This window comes from Drosophila subobscura, chromosome U (genome assembly GCF_008121235.1).
Source record: "Drosophila subobscura isolate 14011-0131.10 chromosome U, UCBerk_Dsub_1.0, whole genome shotgun sequence".
NCBI lineage: Eukaryota > Metazoa > Arthropoda > Insecta > Diptera > Drosophilidae > Drosophila > Drosophila subobscura.
Window position 1 is genome coordinate 5,462,630 of NC_048534.1, and position 21,459 is coordinate 5,484,088.

At 41.5% G+C, this 21,459-nt stretch overlaps 1 protein-coding gene across 8 annotated transcripts in view; it reads right to left on the reverse strand.

Annotated features, from left to right (window-relative positions):
* LOC117900258 (tyrosine-protein phosphatase Lar) overlaps positions 1 to 21,459 on the reverse strand; it is a 143,450-nt gene that overhangs the window by 86,234 nt on the left and 35,757 nt on the right. The window lies entirely within an intron of this gene.

Here is a 21,459-nt window from a genome sequence, read left to right on the forward strand (position 1 = left end):
GCAGGCATATTAAAATATTTAATTACCATGTAAACTTACGACTTTTGTTTTTGGTATTGTTTTAATTGTGACAACAACTGTCATAATAATGAATATGATGATGTTTGCCATGCGGGAGAGGGGAAGCCACAACCGCCAGACGAAGTGCACAACGCACAGAAGAATGCTACATGAAATGGGAATTGCGTATGCGAGGAAAATGGCCAAATTCGAGGGAGCGAGCGAGCGAACGCAAAGCTTTATTACATTTCGTGTGTGATTCATGGGCACACGCATAGACACACACACACATGTATGCACGCATACATGTGGTCTGTTTCTCAGTGTGTGTGTGTGTGAGTGAGCTTTGGCGGTTTTCTAAGAATTGTCTACCACTTTTCAACACATTGAGTTGTTTGTGCGCTTCCTTCTAACTTGGATGCCATGCCTCCTACTTCTCAGCCTGCGACTTGGCCCTTTTTGCCTTTCCTGCAGCATGTTATTTGAATTTTAATTGCAAACTTTTGTTGCATACTTTCTGGCGTGGATTTATTTTATGGTCTGCACTGTGCTCGGTCGCTTCCTCTTGCCTTACCATTTGGCCCAAGGTTCGTTTTGGATCGCCTCGGTTCGGTTCGGTTGGGTCTTCCTTCTTCTTCATCGCCTTACGCGGCTGTTTAATTAAAAATGCTTGGCGGTCTCTCTCTCTCTCTCTCTTTCTCTCTGACAACCCTCCCACCCAGCTATCTCTTTCGCTACAGCTCTGGGTGGCGCTACATGGCTGCATTCTTATTGTGCTACCCATCGCCAGGTGTTTCCTTCATAAAAAAAGAGAAGGCAGGGGCTTACATATACCATATTTACTGGAGCGGGTAGCTGCTGCTGCGTGCCAGGGAATGTGCTTCAATAGATACTCATTCAAATTGTTTCCTTCTTTTTTTTTTGCACCATAAGAAGCTTTGGTTTTTTCTATTGAATGGCAAAGGTGACAGGCGGAATGTTGTAGCAGTACAAAAAATTATTTAAAGGTGTGTGTTTCAAACCAATCAAACAAAAATGTATAGAGAAATGTTTCGCCAAAAAATATTCGTTAAAAAAAAACACACACATTCGATTTCCTTTCGCTGTTAAGAGGATGCTGCTTAGGGGTTCCAATTCCCAAAACAACTGTAATCCCTGCCCAGCATCTTTTGTCTTTATATTTTTCAAAATCTACCTACATTACCAACTCCACTGATTGCTGATTCCAACACCTGCTTGCTGGCATATCCCCAGCCCAATCACGCCCCTGAATTACCAGCTATTAGTGCCTGAATGTTGCCCATTTTGTTTGCTCATTGGAACTAATTAGTTTGCTTTCGCCCTGCTTATTGACTGTCCCTCATTCCATGCCAAATAAAAAAACCGGGGGGTCACCGAAGAAGAGATTTTTCAATTGACATTGTCAGTGGATACGGGGAGGGTGAGGTGAGGGACGGTACGGGACTTCCTCTCGCTGTCTTTCTTTTAGTATTTTTACAGGATTTGCTATTTAGTATGCGGCACACAATGCACATAAAACATTAATAAAGCTTGTTGTCCTTTTTGGATGGTTGCGTATTCGTGCGTCCCCTTACTGTGGAGAGGGCCTTCTGGTCTTCTCCCTGTCATTACCAGGACAGGCCCACGTCTGCCCGTCCGTTCGCTGCTCGTCCCTGCTGCCTATCCACTGTAAGCATATGCTTAGCATAATTCCGAAGGATGTCTGCTTTCGTATGCAAGTGATGCCGGGGCGCTGATGTTACTTCAAGGAACTGCCGTAGACAACTTTGATTTTGAGACGCAAGAGAGGAGGGTGGAGGCCGTTTAAAGCGCCGTCGTCGTGGCTTAATTAAAAAACCAGACAAACCCAACCAAACAAAAGCGTTTAAAGTTTTTCCCCCATCGCATCGTCAGTCGGGGCACTTTTCCTGGAAATTATTAACGGACAGTTCACTCCCATGGCCATGGCTCATGCAACACACAACATAATTCAGTCATATAAAACAGCTCTAGCGTAAAATTAGAAATGCTGTAAGGACCACGCGACAGAACAGACGTTAGACGTAATTAAAATGGTAGGGAAAAAATCATAGCACACTTTTTTAGCGCGCCCGCCATTGATATGCTGATGAGAGAGAGTAAGACCCAGGCCTGAGGCCCCATGATTCCGGGAACTGAAGTACCCGCTGATGCTTGACATTGAAGTGACTGCTTCAATAGTGCCAAGAGGAGAATGGAATGAGGCCCCAGGATATTGTCGAGCTGTGCGTGTGTGTGCCTCGCGCGTCTATCTTCCTTCGGCCTGCCTGTTTACATAAAAATTTAAAGCACAGAAACTCAGTGATTTTTATGCTTATCAACAGCTAAATTGAAAATAACACCCAACTCCTAAGCAGCATCCTCTTAACAGCGAAAGGAAATCGAATGTGTGTGTGTTTTGTGTTGGGATTAAACTTCCGAGTAGGCACTGCACTGTGGCTGAGAGATGGTTGGGAAATGTTTAGGGATTTAAATGGAAGACTGTAGATATTCTTGTTTATTTGCTTGCTCATTGTTTAATTACATGAGTTAGCTGCCATGCAGCAGCGCCCCTCGGTCGCCTTGCGTTTCTGTCTAGCATTCACATAATTCCAATTGGATGCAAAATATAATCGAAATTTTGTTTGTCCATGTATTCCTTTTCCATGAAGAAAATAATAATATTGCCCCATTCCATTACATTTTCCGAAATGTCTTCATTTTTGATGGACTCCCAAACCACTGTGCCACCTTTTTCCCCCCAATTGACGGCTGAAAAATCAACACACACACGCATGTGTGAATCAGGGAGCCCCATGCATGTGTGCCCTTTTCTGTGTCTCTCTCTCCCTTCTCGCTGGCTGTGTGTGTGAGTTGATTTTCAATCGAAGCAGTCGACGGGCTGCTTTTGCGGAACACAAAAAAAAAACGAAAGGAGCAAAACTTATTTGCCAAGTTTTGCGGTTTTTGTGGTTGACATGTTGCCGTTTATGTGACCCAAAGAAAAGTGAGCAACAGAAGCAGGCAGAAGCAGCTGCTCGACAGGCGATCCGCTGATTATGATGAGACTGAGACAGCGGGCCTTTTCAAGGAAGGGGAGGATGAATTCCCCCTTTTTCTTGCCAACAAACAAATTTGTTGCTGCCGAGCTGTCGAAACTTTTATTTAAAATGGGTCTTCGGCACACGCCCTCTAACACAGCAGGAAGACAGTAGAAAAGGTGTAACCATCTAACAGCACAGGAGGGACAGTAGAAGGGTGTATCCTAGCCACACAGCAGTAGAGGTAAAGAAGAAGGTTTAAAGAGAGAGAGAGAGAGAGAGAGAGAGGGAAGTGTTCGATCGAATGAAAAGTGGAGTGAAAGAAAAATAATCGTATCCTTTGGCTAGATTTGCATTTCCTGTCAGGTAATTACCTGGTGATAGAGGCTCCATCATTGCTACCCTCATTCCTCCTCTCTCTTCGCGCTCTCTCCTCTCTCTCTCTCTCTCTCTCTCTCTCTCTCTCTCTCTGGCTATCCACTCGACAAAACGAGCCGCTGACTTGGGCCCGTCATCAATTCTAGCGCCGCTCTAATTAAAGATAGGCATCAAACATGCAAACGGGAAACCCAAACGGAACGGAACGAGTGGCCCATGCCCACGGACAACGAACTTCGAAAGGGCTGAAAGGACTCCTCCTACACTGTATATGTACATATATGTATATGAACATATATCCTGGCCATATTCACATGTAAAGTTTTCTACTTTTCCCGATTGTCGAGTGGTTGGTGTGGTGTGTGCTTTGTAATTGATTTGCTGGCACTTTGTTTTGTTTGCCAAAGGTTCTGGTCGTGGTTGCTTTCTGCGCTCCTAGCGTCCTAGGGTGGTGGAATTTTAATAAATATGAAAACATCAAATTATTTCAAATGCCTGAACTATCCTAGCAGTCTGTCTGATTGTCTGTGTGGCTGACAAACGCCTGGCAAGCACGGAAAATATGTTTTGGGAGGCCATGCCTTGCCTTGCAGCGCCACCTCCCACCTGACTTTTGCATAATTTCGCAATTTCTCCACAACAAATCGCAGTTGATTGTTTTTTGTGTACTGCGTTCTCAGTTCTCTCTCTTTCTCTCTGGGTTCTCTGTGTTGTATGTAGAGAGTACATACATAACTGCAGCCGGCAAAACTGCCTTAAAATATGCAACGAAACTTTGCTCAAAGCATAAAATAAACTCGGAGCAATTCCACTTTTGCATTGGATGGGAGGAAGGATGGCAACTGGCAAATGGGTACTGGGAATGGCAATGCAGAATGGGAGGAGGATGGGCTACTGGGTACTGGGAATGCAAAATGCGAGCAGGATGGTACTGGAGAAAGGGGAAATAGGAAATCACTGTTTGCGAAAAACACAGCGCAGAATATAAAGCTCACCAACACAACACACTCGCATTAAGCTGAAACGGAAATGCAAGGCATTCTTATGCATATCCTCTAAACACCTACTACTGCAGAGGAGCGTACAGAGAGTGCAAAACAGTTAGATAGAGAGAGGGAAAATCCGTATCGCGGGTTCCAGGAGTACATATCCAGAAGTCAGAGTAAAAGCAACAAGGAAGCAGCAGCAGCAGCAGCGGCGGCAACTCGTGGAGCAGCAACTCGTTTGGGGAATTGCTCCTGCTGCCAAAGGAATTTTTCATACGCAAATTAAATCTACTTCAAGTCTTCAGCTATGTGGCGCCCCAATCCCCCCACCATCGAGTGCACAAGGGGAAGGAAAGTCAGCGAGATTTGCAAATATTCATTACATAATAAACTAAATAAAATGTGGGAATCCGACACGGAGAAAAAGTAGGAGGTATAGGACTCCAGAGATGCCCTGCTGGTGCTGCAGCGGCTGCATAGCTACGACTCTTAGGGAAGGTTTATAATGAAATTAACTGAAGAAGAGAGCAACAGAAAGATCAGGGAAATACCTTTGAATGCACAAGAAAAGTCCAGGAAAGAAACAATTATATTTGGCTGAAGGAAACGAGTAGAAACTCACAGACTTAGAAATGTAGTCTGGAATTTTAGAAAAATATTTGCCACATAAGATTTTACAGAAGAAGAAAGACTGGAGGATGAAATCACTTGAGCGTTTTCTATAACAAAATGTTTATTCCGTGATTTGATGTAACAAAATAATTATACTTTTAAATCCTCTACTTCAGAAATATTTATATTGTTACAGAAATTACAGAGACTGCTGATCTATTAATTTTTTTGAACAATTTTGCAAAAGTATCAATTTTCACAGGGTACAGCTTCAAAATATATTATAAGAATCTCGTTAAAAATACAAATCTCAATGAGAATAAATTTGCTGGCTCAATATCATTCATTATCCAAAAGAAATCAAAGCAGATCTATCACATCAACAATGACCACCCAAATGTTACGTTTTGGTTGAGGCGCACGTGACACTTTAGGGGTGTTCGGAAATGCTTTCCTTCTGTAATTTTCGACTACAAAAAAATTCCATTCCATTTGCACGTCGCCCATGATACAAATGACTTCATTATCTCGCCCATTCCTCTAAACGGAAAACCTTTCTCAACCACTCAATTTTCCCCACTGCTGTTACAAACCCTCTCCCAAACCGAATACATCCTTTCCCATATCAAAAAACCAAAACCATGCTCCCCTAAAACACAAGCAAATCAAATAGTACATAAAATACCGAAAAGCAATTCCAGGCATATCCAGCAAATAAAAGGAATACCTTCATAGCGGACATGCCACACACAGGATACAAGACTTCCAGGAGCGTGTGTGTGTTTGTGGGGGGAAATCAATGACATGTAAAAACTCTAATTAAACGCACATTTTTCGGCGGGGTTCCTTGGTCATTTCGTTCCGTGTGTGTACTCATAGGCCTATGACCGGGCCATAAACTGGTGGGCTTGTTCCGCCCTGCCCCTCATAAACACCAGCCCACTTCCTTCCTTCCGGTTTTTCGGTTGTGGGCCAAACAACATGTGGTTTTTTGGGGCCAGAAATAATTGAAGGGTAGTGAACCTTTGGCTATATGATCTATGTCTGACTGTGTTTAGATTAGTCCATTGAAAGGGAAGGGATTATGGCCAAAAATTGATGTGGAAAGTTCGAGGTTTCTGTGCATTGTTTTACGGGGAAGAAAATGGGCTGGGGTTAGGGCCTTTATTGTTTGGATTTTGAGGTGTACAAGGGTCTATATTTTGGGTATATCTGTGGGGATTTTATTAACAAATTTTTTATTGAAATTATGGAATATTTTTGGTCAGACTAAAATCAAAAAGTGCACAGAAATGACTTATAATTTAATAATCTTTCCACAAGTGTCACGCGTCATGCAGCCTGTTATCCGTGTGTAAAATGTCTTAATATTTTCAACACCATATAATCTGCGTTACCCTCCCAAAAGACACCTCAAAAATCCCACCACCACATCATATCCTAATTTGCATAGTGTTATACCCCGTAATAAGCACCCTTTCTGGTTGCCACAAACCACTCTGTTAGTGCGACATGACTAACTAAGCTTCAACTAACAAACAAAGCAGTTAGCCCTGCCCTGGCCGTGACACCGGCCCCGTCCCCACCGTAACGTAGAAGGGGGAACCAACAATACATAATTATATTGTATTTATATGGCGTATATATGTATATGGCGTACAATTTCTGTAGCTTATTTTCAACAATTTTTTTTACAGCGCTTTAACATGTAAATTCGATTCGAGTGGACACGGGCACACACTCCCACACCAGAACACACACACACACACCTTAATTAAATTTCTAATTATTGTAATTAACCACATTAATATGACCTCATGCGCACCCTAATTTGACTGAAATTCCAAGCGCGCCTTTTCCGTAGGTACTCTCCTCCAGACAAACACCAGAAAAACAACAGAAAGGAAGACCAGATTTTTGGGATAACGAAACGGAAGATACCCTTTAGAAGTTGGCTTTAGTAAACAACAGATGTGCGCTGCTGTGTGACGCGGGAACCGTGTCATAATACTGGGGGAGTCGCTTAGGAATAGGCACTAGAAAATTACATTCATTCCAACATCTGTCTCAATTCATTATACCCTCTAGCAAATTAAAGAGGGTACACAAAAGTCCGAGACACACGAGTCTTGTGGTATATAAAATTGTGTAGAAAATTGTCGGTAAACATTTTTACAGTTTATTTGCAGAGAACGAGGAGAGCGTGCGTCGCGACCGTGGGCCCCACCCAATCGGTTGTTTATTTTTGCGGGGTATGTGGGGGATGTGTTGGCTGCGGTTTTGGACTTTTGTGCTGGGGGGCAGTCTGCTCTTTTATTATACTACGAGAGAAAGAGAGAGAGAGAGCGAGCGAGGAGCAACAATGCTGCTCAACGGTTTGGCCTTAATGAGGTCATGTGTGGCGACCACGACTAGGACGACTCGGACGACTAGAAACCCACGACGAGGTTGGTGATTATGATGGCATGAAATTAACATTTAATTTGAGTTGAAGCGCCACCTAGCGCGAATGGCTTTTTGGCTAATTTATGCCTCGACCACCAACAACGCCACCGCCACCGCCGGCATCCTCGTCGCCGTCCTCTGAATGTGGCATCATTAGAGGGTGGCCCCCAAAGTTTTGCGGTCGGTCGGACAATGGCATCTAATTTATGTTTGTCTTAGCAGATGCTGCCCAAACCCCAAGCCACATGCTCTGGAGGAAGGCAACAAGTACCGGGGGAAACCCTCCCATCGAACCAGTTAAAAGTTTTTCCACACAAAAGTTTTTGGCCTGTCTGCAAATTAAAGTTTTCGATTTTTGTTTGATTCCGCAGCATAAAAACTTTCCTTTTGGTGGCTTATCAATGCCTTCCTTTTGTTATTGAACAAAATGTTATTAAAAAAATAAATACGGAGAGACAGGAGTGGCATCCCCTCCCCCCCTACCGACTCAAGTGTTCCTTTTCCAAAATATTTTTTTCATTATTTATTAATGAGGCTTAAGCAGCGTCTAACATTTCAAAGCCTTCGTCGTCGCCGCCGGCGGTGGAATAAAAAAGGAAACCGGAAACTCGCTAGCAGCAAAACACAGAGAAAATAGGGGGAAAATTTGTGCACATTAAATATTAATTTCCATTTCGTAACTGATAAGAGCCAAAGTTTGTTTTTTGTAAAAGCCAAAAGGTCAGAGTCTGACGTAGAGCCGCTTTCAATTAGCCGCGGTCTAGAAGATACCCTCTATAAATGGACCAAAAATAGATAGCCGAACCCTTTTTGTGGGGGCTAAAGCCTCAAGAGCCAGAGTGAAGGGGCACATAAATCAACGCGTTGATAGTTGTGGAATATTATTTACGACAAGAAATTCTAATGGAAAGGGATGCTGGAAAGGGGATATACCCTCCTGAAGCTTATTCTTTTGGCATTTAAATGTTTAAACTGCAATAATATAATCAATGAATGGATAGAAAAATATTTCCTAAACTGATATAAAACTCCACAAAATATTAAGCATTTATTTTAACCCTAACTTATGACCTGACCCACACTTAATTTGGGACAGTAGAAAAAGAAACAGAAGGACCCCGCAGAAAAGTGAAACAGATTATTTGTTTCGCTCAAATCCTATCAACGTTAAGAGGGTGACGATAATACAAATTCCATGAACAAAATGAAATGTCAACAGTAAATTTACCTTCAACTTTTTCCTTTTTTTCCCCCTCACCCGGTTGGCCTTTGATTTTGGACTTGCCGAATGAGTCATAAGTCCATTTTTCTTTTTTTTGGGAACAATTCTTGTGGGGGCATTTCTTTTTCTTCTTAATGGGATTTACCGAAAGAAAATAAGAAGAAAAAAACCAAATGTCTACACAGCTGCTTTGTATCTGTCTGCAGCCCTCCTATTTTTTCTGGGATGCTGCTGGTGTGTGTGTGTGTGTGTGGGGAATGGCGCATAAATATGTTGGAAATGGACTTGAGAATTTATTTACATAAAAAGGATTTAACAAATAAGGCGACTGTGGGCACGACAATATATACTCCACTCCAAGAGGTTGACTATGGACTTGGGTGATTTGTTGTTTGGTTATTCTCTCCTCCTTTGTTATTATAAGCGGGTGACTGATCCTTTTTACTCCTGCTCCCACCAAAGGTTGCCCTGACAACGCGTTGACGATGATAATGATGATGATGATTGGGTTGGGTTGGGGTAGGGCATACTTTATGTAAAGGCAGTTTATTGGATTTATCTGCTGTATGTGTGGCACACAATAACCATTGATCAGAAATCGTACAAATTTCATTTGTTGTCCAATGGCAAAGAAAATACATTGATTTCACAATTTTGCACGTTTTCTCCCCCCTTACTTGAGCAAATCCAAGAAGTTCATTTAAAACGAAGCCAAAGGGGGTTGATAGTGGAGGGGGTTTGGTGGGTGGGTCTCGAAAAAGAATGACAAGGAGAATGAGAACTTTGTCGCGCTCTAAGCAGCAAATCCTTTCATCCGATTTAAGTAAATGCAAACAAAATAAGTAAATAGCAAGAAGCAACACTTCTTCGCGTTCTTCGCTTTGCTAGTGCCAGTGTTCCCACTCAATTTTGTATACCCTAAATGCCAAGAGCATGAGGATTTGTGGCAAGAGTTGGTTTTGTAACGAAAAATAAATATGTTTGCACCTCCAAAGACTGAGTTATTGAGTAGCCAAAATTATTGAAAGTCTTAAATATATTCCCAACATTATTTTCGAATACTACTGAAGTCTTTAATCTAATAAGCAACACTGGCAGTATGTCTGTAAGGGTATGTCTGCATTCTAATGGGTATTCTCAAGCATTTCTTACCAGCTCCTGTTGCCATTGCAAAAAGGGCGGCTTAGGAGGAGGTGGTCTTCCATCCCCTCTTAGCTGGAGACTGAACCGGGGGAGCAGACCTTCACCAGAGTGAGTCCGCTCCCTCTTTCTCATCGTGGCCCGGCACTTGGATGAGAGCTTGTTAAAACTTTAAGTCCGTTTTACTTAACGTGGCTACATTTTAGCTGACAGTTGTAACTGTTTCTGTTGCTGTTTTGGCTTTGATTTGCTCTCGCTTGCTCTGTCTTGCTGTTCAGTACTTCCTTTCTTTCCTTACCCTGCGTCTGTCTCTGTGTCTCTTGGCTGCTCTAATACTCTACCTGTCTCTCTCTATCTCTCTGCCATTCCTCTAATACTCTGTCTGTCTCTCTCTCTCTGTCTCTAGCATTTGTTTGCCTTAGCAACCTTTAAGTTGTTAATTTTTAAAGGCTGCCAGGATAAAATCCTTTAACTATTTAACACATCCGGCTTAAGTTCTTCCCGTCCAGTCCTCAACTCTTTCCTCACTATTTTTCTTTTTATTTATTTTCTCTTTCTCTCTGTTTCTCTATTTACTTCTGTCTCTCTCTTACTTAGTTTTCTTCCCTTTCTGTCATGTGATTTGCCATTTGACAACGCCTTTAATTGACTTGCATTGTTGCCTTCTCCCTCGCATTCGTTCGTTTTGCTCCACCATTCCGCTCTTTGCCACTCTGCCACTCTGCCGCCAAGCCCTGTAATTAGTCAACTCGGTTTGAGCCACTTTTTGCTATTGACACTTAGCCAAAAGCAAAGATGGCTTTTAAGTTCTTTCCCTCCTACAACTTCATTTTCCGCTTTAGATTTCGTCTTCCTTCTTTTTCTACTCTTTTTTTAATTGAAAGTCGTCTTTTGTGGGGTTCCCTGATTAGGTTTATTAATAGGCCAGGCTTCTAGAAGGCATCCAGCAGTCAGGCAGGCTGGCAGGCAGCCATCAGGCAGAGTGGTGTTAAGACAAGTTCCAGTCGGTTGATTATAACGAGTGGAAATTTGGTGTTAATGATGGGATGATTGTGGTCTTGCGGTTGGGCTCTTGAAATTAATGTTTGAGGTGAGAGTTTGGAAGCGTTTTGTGGTAGTTTTTAAAATGCTTTGTAAGCAAAGGCGTTCGATGCTGAATCAAAGGTGTTTACAGGCAAACAACTGTACTACCAAAAGACAAATGTGAACCATTAACAGAACGCCCAAACAGCATTCCAATTAGGATTTTAGCAAACAAAAGTCAAAATCTAAGAAAAGCAAACCACTTCATTATTTACTACAAAATTCTGGACCTGCACTTTTGTGGTCCATAAGGCCGACGTTTTAGTGTTGAGCAAACCATTTAAAAAATCCCCAAAACATGAGTTGTGTTTCGTATCTTCAAAATCCTTACCGGTCGGGCGTTCCTACCAGTGGAAATTCATTCACTCAGGCAGTGAGATAGAGTCCTAGAGTGAGAGCAAGAGATAGATTTGCCTACATCGGCATAATTTGAAATTAGTGCACTCAATGGCTATGGGTTTCTCTACTTTTCCGGCCTGCATATTTACATAGTAGGAGCGAGGTAAAGGGGTGGCGGGAAGTGCTACCAGCAGCACCAGCTGCTTCAGCTAAAAATGCAAAAATGCTTACGCTGGCCACCAATTTTCCGTTGGTCAGTCGTTGCAGCAGGATTTTCTCTGTGTGTGAGCGAGCATCAATTTCTGCAAATGCAGCTTCCGGACAAAATCCAACAGAAACATAGAGAGAGCGAGAGGCGGGTAAGGGATCTATCCATCCTAGTGCCAGAGATAGTGCAGAGGGACTAAAGGAGTTGCACGGGCTCCTATCTGTTACTACGACTACTGCAAAATGCAACGAAAAGCGCATTTTGGTTGCGAATTTAAAGTTTTTTCTCTGCCGCTGCTGCTGCATAAGTTAAGGCGTGGGCGCTGGGTTCTGGGAATATGAAAAATGCCCCTAATGCTTTGACATTTCCCTGGGTAAAACGCCTCCACGTCGTCGCTGTGTTTGTGTCACTGTCGCTGTCTCTGTCTTAGCCTGTCTATCTGTCTCTCTCGCTCTCTTTTTGTCGCGGAAAGTGCGGCCTGCCCCTGAAATGGCAAGGGCGTAAAATTGCCGTAACATGACAGCGAACAACTTGGCCAAAAGGTAACTCAAACGCGCTACAAACACGCACCACCCAACACCACACCCAAGGACCTACCATTTTTGCCTAATGTACTCTCCTCACCGACGTTGTTTGTGTGTTGACGATATACATATAAACCTACTACACCTTACTAAGTATATAAAAGGAGGAAGAATAGTAAGGGTGGAGAGCGCCTTTATCAGTGCGCGTTAAAAGAAAGTTTTGTATAATGTGTGGAAAAAAAACTTGCATACAAAATAAGGCACAAGAAAGTCTGCAAACTGTCAACTTTTTTTTGACTTGGGAAAGGGTATTCCTGAAAATTATGACATTTTTTCAAAGGTTTTCTTAGTATTTGGTTGATGATGAAAAGAAGAATTAACCATCGATTTTTAGTTAAAATTCTTTATAGCTTTACAGGCCGGGTGTAAAGTTTTAATTTTTGATTGAAAACCTGCCAAAATCCGCTCTAAGTCTATGCGCGTTTTTTACTTAAATTTACTCAAAATTAAAAGATTATTCAGCTGCAAAGTCTGCAAATTTCTCCAAATGTTGTTCAACAACCAAATTTTAATTGACAACCATTCTGTTTAATGGGAAAGTTTATCTCAAAAGGAGCCTCCAGGGTATCATAATCTTCGGCTGCTCTTGAGCCACTCCCACACTTTCCTCTCTCTCTCAAACTCTCTTATATTTTTTCCTATATTATTTATGCATTTTACTCTCGGCTGAAGCTGCCACTGCTGCTGTTGGCTTTTAATAGTTCTGCATGTGTGTTCATGTGGTATGGCGCTCCACCGCACTTCCACTCCGCCACTCTCTTCACTCTCCTTTCGTGTTTACCACATTGAAAAGTTTTCTTTGCAAAGTGCTTGGCACATACAAGCGCGCGCAAATATGCCAAAAAATATGCTACACAAAAATCGCTCAAGTGCAAAGTTTTAACAATTGAAAAGTTCGTATGAACAAAAATATATATAGAGAGCTGCGGACAAAAAAAAAACGCAGAAAAATTGGACGCAAGCATAGAAGGAGAAAGGATTTTTGTGCTCCTTTCTCCACAAAGTAGTTAACACACACACACAAACTGTGCAGACTGTCAAAGGGGTTGAGGGAGAGGGTAGGAGAGTGTCAAGGATTTAGAGGTGTAGATGTGCGAGCACTTTCGCACAAAAACTTTCGGCTCCAATTTGTGCGGATAAATGGTTAGAGATTTACCTAAAAAATACAAAAACAACAAAAAAAAACCAACAGCAGCCAGATATTCAAAGAGCCAAACGACAGGTGCGCTTCAGCTAGTTTTTGTTTCCATTCTTTTGTCTCTCTTCATCAAAGAAACATTCATCATTGTAAATCTGTTTAAATCTTAAACTATTTTCCTTCTATTTTCCTTAAACAAAAGCGACAACACTTTTAGCTCTGTTTATTCTTTAAATTTCCTGACCAAAAACCATATCAAATTCAAAGGTTTAGACAGCATACAAAAGTGAAAAAGACACACAAAAAACAAAAAAGGAAAAGCGAAATGAAGGAATGAAAGAAAATGCCACTAAAAACAAACTATGCAAGCTTTTTCCCCCATTGCTCACTCTCTCTCGTCATCACTGCCTCTGCCTGGTCGCTCTCCATGCAAGTGGCCAACGAAGGAGGAAAGTCTTTCTTTCAGTCTTGTTTTCTTTCATTCTTTCAGTATTTTCTGTGTGATTTTTTCAGTGCCTGCGTTTCATTCAGAGGTCCTGTGGAGCCACCTTGCCAGCGCAATGAGGTGTGAAGATGAACAGTCGGCAATTGTCTGACGGGTTTGTCTTTGTAGTTGCTGCTTGTCCTATACACACACACCTATGGCCAAACAGGGGCATCTGGTCGAAAAGGGGTTGGGATGCAACTATTTGGGAGTTCTAAGGGATTCTTTTATTTATTTATTTATTTGACTACTCGTCAATAAATCTATATTTTTAGCTTTTCCTTAACAGAAGTCTACCAATTGATTATTAGCCACAAAAATACGATAAGTTCTTGGTCCATTTCTAAGAAAAAATTAATCCCCCTCTACGCATCTGCTAACAGGTGGATGAAAGAACAGAAGGACATCCGTGGGGACAAGGCGGACATCTTTTTGCCTTGGCAGAGGTGGTGTATTTTTGTACAGTTTCCCCTCTTCAGCATAGCATGCCTCTGTGCCCAGCCTGCGTGTCAGTCTGTGTGTGTGTAAAACAAATATCGCACCAAGGCGAAACCAAATCAAATGTAAAACCATCTGTATGTACGGGTGTGTGTGTGTGTATATGTGTACTGTGTGGTCGTCTCTCTCTCTCTGTGGCGACGCCACACGCCGTGTGGCATGCCTCTAACTTGGGCAACACACACCTTTTGTAGAAATCCAACAATGTCAACTATGCAACACACAAAAGCAACATTTCTGTTGCTTTGTCTGACTGAAAAAGAAGAAGGAGGTGACGCAGAGAAAGAGTGACAGGGGTAGAGAAGAAAGTAGAAGGGGAGAGGGGGGCAGAGGAGTAGAAAGAGAAAGTACTGCAGGATTGTTGCCTGCCTTCTTCTGGCTTGTTGCTGCTTTTATGTGACGCCACACAAAAAAAAAGAACAAAAAAATATGGTCGCTCACTTTGCCTTCAACATTGTCGCTTCAGAGTTCTCAGAGTTCCATTTTCTCCTTTCTTTTTACTCAATTTTTACCCACTTTTTGCTCTCTTTTTACTTTGTTTTTAACCAATTGTTGCTGCTTTTTTGTAGTTCATTTTCTTTCCTTTTCTCATTTATTATACTATTTTTCTCTTTTTGCCATTTTTTTCTCCCATTTTACTCATTTATTCCACTCTTTTTCTTCCTTTTTTTCACTTATTTCTTTTATTCGTTGCCTCTTTTATTATAATTTGTTTTGGTTTTTCATGCTCACAATTTGCATGGCTCGCTTTTCTTTGCCCTCTTACTCATTTTTCCACTTTTCCACCTTAAAGCAGTTGAAATAATGACATTAAAATGGACATTACCATACCAACTTACACAAAAAAGAATCGCGGGAGCCGTGGCACACGTGATCGAAGCTGGAGGTACTCTTTGATACTCTACCAAACGTTTTTTGAGAGCTAAAAATCAATCTGAAAACTGAGCAAAACTACAAGCCTAGCAATGACGTGTCCCTTAAACTGTTGATTCTAAATGAATCGCATGGCCTTGCTTTTTTTTAGCAAACATCATCATACCCTCTTCCTGCGTCTAGTGTATATCAAAATCATAGACTTTTCAGCGCGTGCCGTTTTAACCCCTTGGCGTGTGGCCCATAGAAAACAAAATAACCCATAAAAAAAGCAAAAATTAGAATGGAAAAGGAAAAGCCAGACCAAACCAAACCCCAAAATGAAACCCACAACAACATGCAAATCAGCAGCCAGACCATAACTACAACTACTTCAATTTTATGAGCTCCAAGAGCTTCACAACCGCTGCTGGCCTCAAGCCCTTACCACACCGCACCGCACCGCACCAATCCCCCCCACCATTGACAATTATTAGACCACGCCCCTTGTCGTGCTCATAAATTTTGTAATTATTCCCCTGCGTGCGGCAGGGCAGGAAAAACTTCAACAACAGAAGCAACAACAGCACAAAAAATTTAGCCAAAACACACGCATGTCTCGAAGGAAAAGTCGTGTGGAGAGATGAGTTAAGATCGGAACTGGAACGAATTTATGGCTAATAATATTAAAGGGTAGTGCAATAAATTTGAGGGTTTAAGAGGCTTAAGAGTATATTAAATTTATGTGAAAAATTGTAACTTTATTTAATTGAAAACTAAAACACAATTTGGCATGAGAAATGTATTCATAAATGCAAGAATTTTTAGCATACAAATATGGAAATAAATCATTTAAGATGAAGGCAGTTTAAGCTTTAAATATAACCAGAAAATGCTTAACCATTTAATATTTTCCATAAATGTATCATTATTTAAATGAAGGTCTAATTTTCCAACCAAATTTCTAACAAAACCAAAAATTAATAATCAATACAAAAACTTACAAAAACATGAGCATGAGCGTGACAACCCTGAAAATTAAGCAATAAATATTTGATTGCCTGCTTCCCCTAACGCTCTAATTGATTAAATTACTTCCCCAGTGTTTAAAGCCCTATGGAAATATTTATTAAAAATTTAAAAACACTGTCGGACAGTGGGACTTTTGTGAGCAGAAGCCAGATTCTCGGCAGATAGACTGAAAATTTAAGTTAAAAGCCTGCGGAGTAGTCACTTGGGGTACTCGTCGCAGTGCAGCCATAAACATTAATTAAAAGTTTTGACCCTTTTTTGTGCCCCGCTTTTGGTGCTTCGGGGGCTCATCAGCTGCAATATTCATGCAACACTCACACACATAGTACACCACAGCTACAATAAAATGCACTCAAATTGTTACTGGGAGAATCAAGAGAGAATAGGAGAAAAGCAGTAACAGAATAGCAGAGAGAAAAGGAGCAAAACCGGAGAGCGAAGCAGTAAAGCAGTGAAAGCCGTGCTTCATGTGCCTCAGTGGCCTTATTTGCACGTAGGCTGCCGCTGACCAAAAATTACAAGTTAAGCACTTTTCTGCCCATGGCAAACACTCATGCCACAGGACTCATACACTCATACTTTCATTCACACACTCCTTCTGTCACACACACACACTCCCTCTTCACTCTACGCGCGTTACGGTCCCCACACACACACACACACATGACTCATGAATCATTTAGCACACACTCAGGCGGCAACAACTTTTCTTTTTTTTGCAAAACCCCGTAAAAACGGGAAAGGTATAATGATTTCGGGCATAGGTTTGCAATGCAAAAGAAGTTGCAGAAGTATCATTAATTCCATGAAAGAAAAAACGCCTTTTGGGGTCTATAATTTCAAAGAAAAAACCTTGGAAACCTATCGAATTCTCTTTCAGCAGTCAAGCACAGCGCATTTCTAACTTTTTTTTCAGAGATAGATCTAAGAGAGATCTGGAACCAGCAATTTCCCTGTAAACCCAGAAATGGTGCTTCAAGAAATCTCTCTAAGCCTCCAACATCCTCTGAAAACAATTCCAGGGTATCTTCGTTTCAACAACACCCTCTTAAAGTCTCTATCCGTCTACCTCCTAATTTTTTCATTGCAACATTTACATGCCGCGCTTTTTCCAGTTTTCAAACACTTTTTTGGAACACTTTTTGTGGTTGTTGGGGGATGATGCTTTTTTCGAAAATATGAGTTGGACATATGGGCAGGACATTGTCATTGTGTTTTGAGTGGAAATGCCTGCCATACCACTCTCTGGATCTGTTTTTGTCAGTGTGAGAGCGTGTGGCATACTTTGAAACGTCAGCAGCCGTTCGGGCAGTAAAAACAAATAGACAAGTGACAAATTTCACCCAAAAAAAAAACACAGACACACACAAAGGACAGAGCCAGAGCCATGGCCAAAGCCAGAGTCAAGACCGAAGCCAACCAAGCATTAAATTAACATTTTTTCTAATTAAACTCTCTAGCCAGAGCAAAAGTGGTCTGCCAGTTAAGAGGGAAATGCAAAGATTTGCATAAACTGATTGTTTCGATAAAAAACAAACAAACTTAAAGTTTGACATTTAACTTGGAGAAAATTAGAGCTTTGGAAATTAGAGCGGAAAAGTCAAGAATAAAGGTGCTGCCTTTCACCTTTGTAGAGGCAAAATTAAAGTTTCATTTGCGAGAAAACTTTCGAGTTTTGTGGAGCGGTTTCAGGAAGCAAAAGACTTTAGGAAGTTTAATGAGAAATTTGGAAGGGTAATCAGTGTTCACAAAGTGATAAAAAATATATATTAAAAATATAATTCCATTCCTACACTCAAAAATATCTCTTTCTCTGCACAAGTTCTGCTACTCCTCAAGGATCACTCTTAATGCAGAGCAATAAAGCAAGTCAAGGACTAGTCCACATCCTACTAGTGGAACGCCCATCAATTGTTCTGTCGTGGCAAATGAGGATGTAGCAAATGCGTATGCACTTTGTTAATGCCCCGCATATTATTATATTAGCAAACATTTCAGATAGAAGTGCTCAAGCTCAACATATACACTGCTCAACAATAATAATGTGCCAACATTCATCACAGCTTTTTTTCTACACTTTTATTCTGGACAAGTGACCGCCTAAAGTGGCTCTAAAATTTCAGTGCCCAAATGAGTGGAGAAACTCCTGCCACGAGTGGGGGGGACTTGGGTTTTGCCTCCTTCCAAAAAGTACAACTGAAGAAAAGAAAGAATGAAACAGAGATAAATAAATGTACAAGAAGGAGGCAGAGGAGCAACAACAAAGACCAAAATGCCATAAATCTAAATAACAAATTTTTACGAGAAACGAGACCATAAATAAGATGTTTGTTGGTCTGTTGCGGCCGTGGCGGTTGGAGGCCTAGCGCAAAAATAGTGTGGAAAAAAAGACTCCACTCCACAGTTTTCCCATTTTCCCACTCCACCACTCACATTTCCCAGAGGTTGCAACAATTCATGAGAGTTCTGTTAATTTAATATTATTACTTTTCATTACAACCCCAGGCCCTTCCTACCCACTAACCTTTCTCTTAATGGCTGCAACAAAATGTTGTTAGTTTTTTTTTCTCTTGTGGTTCTTTTGGTTATATATTTATTTGGGGGCAGGAAGGTTGCCCCAAAAAAAAAAAAAAAATGTCAACACATTAATGTGGAGACTGGAGACGGATGCCTAGAGATAAATCAACATTTATCTGCAGCCATTGCGACTGACAATTGAAAATGACCGAGACGTCTATATCTTTCGTCTAATTGCGCTCCATTAAATTTGTGAAATGTATTTTTGTCCTTTGGAAGCACGTATTTATCAATGTTGGGAATACAAATCAAATAATATTTAATGCTAATAGGAGAAATATATGCTGAGAAATGTGGGAAAAGAAATTGAGGCTGTGGAATGTTGATGGAAGTCATCAATTAAATGAATATAAAACTGAAAAAGTGGAAAAGTGGAAAAGAGCCTAACAACTTATTTAGAGAGAAGAGTGAAATGATTCGGCAGCATCTGAAAATATATATTTACCCAAATGACATATTCACAGCTCATTAAAGGATAATCCTTTAAATAGGCGACACAAACCATGAAAGTTTAACTAAAAACCGACACCAAATTCCACCTACAACCCCACCAAAACTTAATCCTACAAAGAAATCATTGATTTATGATTGCCTTTCCCTGGTTGCCCTGCGCGCCGGGTTTCTATGGATTGATCACACACGTATTCTCGTCTACTGTTTAATTACTTTGCGCTAAAGCGAACTCAATCAAGCCAAAAGTTATCAATTTCGGATTACTCCCACCTTCGCCCACCCACAACCATTCGGAAAACCAAACAGGAGGTAGGGACGGCGGAATCATGGAATCGACTCTAACCATATTTCATGCCAGACACTCCACCAGTAGCCAGGCAGGACCCTGCCACCTCGCCTCCAAAACTTGCAGGTTGGCTGATGGTAAAACTTTTGCTATATGTTAATTATGGCTCCGGCATTTATTTGAGGCTTAATACAGCATAGATCCCATATACATATATCGTAGTTTCCTGATGTTTTACTCTTAGTTTTTCCTGCTTTTTGTTTTTTTTTGAGCGGCAGCGATATTTCTTCAGCCCAGTCGCTTGCTTGCTCTGACGTTTTGCTGCTCCACATTCACATTTCTGCTCTGTTCTGTTCTGTTTTTATTTCCCGTCCGCGCGTTCCCTGTCTAAACGAAAACTTTTCAAATTATCGTAGCATCAAGTTTCGTTTTTTTTTCCCCTTCTTTATGCCTTTTTTTGCTGACGAGTGAAGTGGAACGAGAACGGGAATGGGAGAGATTCGGTGTGGATTGGAGCCTGGAGTTGTGGCAAATTAATTAAAACTTGTTGCAAAAATAAGTTCGTTCCCATTTTTGCTTTACCAAAATAATATTTCGAGGCAGAACAGCAGAGAAAGCGAGTTGAGTCGATGGCAGCGTTGACTGTCGACAATTGTCGTGGAGCGGGAACTTTTGTGTCATAATTTCCAACACAGGACAAATTAGCCGGCATAAATGGGTTGCAGTGGGGGGTGGCAGCAAAAAAACAAGTTCACCCAACGAGTACCAGAGGCCGTTGGTTCGGATGGACCCCAAAAACCATTTACATGGCAAACAGCAAACAGTTTTGCATATGTTTTTAGACACTACTCTCCCCTGCCTGCTGCATCAGCGACGGTAGCAGCAATGTTGTCCAACAGTTTGTCGGTCTGTCAACCCGAAGAGCTTTGGTCCCCAAAACAGCACAGAGCGGGGTAGCAAACGGGGGGTAACGAGCAAAAGAAAAAAAAAAGAGAATGAAAGAGCCGCAACCCGCAACGAGTTGTACAAACATTTCACGCGGCAAAGTGCCGCATAAATTTCAATTTAATGCCACATACACAAAAAGAGGTGCGACAAACTGCAAACTGCAGGGGCAACAGCAGCAGCAGCAACTACAACAAAAACATCAGAATGAAGGGCTAACGGAGCGTTAGATACCCTTGTGAATCAATTCATTACAGGATTTGGTTGTTAAATGATGGGAAAACGTAGGAAAGTGCAGGATCCAACTTTGATATCCTCGTTTCTAAGCCAAGAATGGGATTTGCCCTACAATAACTTGCAGAATTCGTGTGTCATGCAGTACCGCCTCTCGGTAGTGTTACGTAAAGGTACTTGAAGGATCCAATCCCAATCCAGCGCCCCTCAGTTGAGGATACCCCTCTTGCAGGGTATACCAAAAACCAAACAAAAATGCAGAAAATACATCAGGCAGGATATGCAATGTTTGTGTTACGTTGTTTTTCTGACTCCCTCTCTCCCTGTCGGCCTGCAGCTTGTTTATCGCTACAGCCCCAAAGCCCCCTTCTCTCATCCTCAAACCAAATGAAATGAAGCGTCTATGAAAGGTAAGTGCCATCCATAGAGAGTGGTGGCAGAAGCGCAAGAGGACCAGAAGCCCAGTAGGCAAAAAGCGGCAGAAGGCAGGCAGGCGGAAGGTAGGAGGAGAGCCCGACACTTTCACAAAAGGCCTTGGCGCAAAAATATGAGGCACATTTGACTGCAATTCTGAAATGTCAACACTTTGATTGTTATTTGTTCTTTCAGGTGTTTTCTTTTTTTGTTTTTGCTTTCATTTCTTTTCTTTCTTTTAAGTGACAAAAGTGTTCCGCCCCAGAGTGTGTAATGGACTTGATTTAGAGATGGCATTTGAGGGTGATATGGTAATTGAATGCAAAAGGACAATTATGTATCCAATGGAAAATGTATTTAGATATTTAGAAAACATTTCAACATGCCAAGGCAATTGAAGCAAGAGGAAATGCTGAGATTGATTGACTATTAAATTTACATCAACAACTGCCATTGTGTTACTGCTAAAGAATTGACGTTGCCACACCCA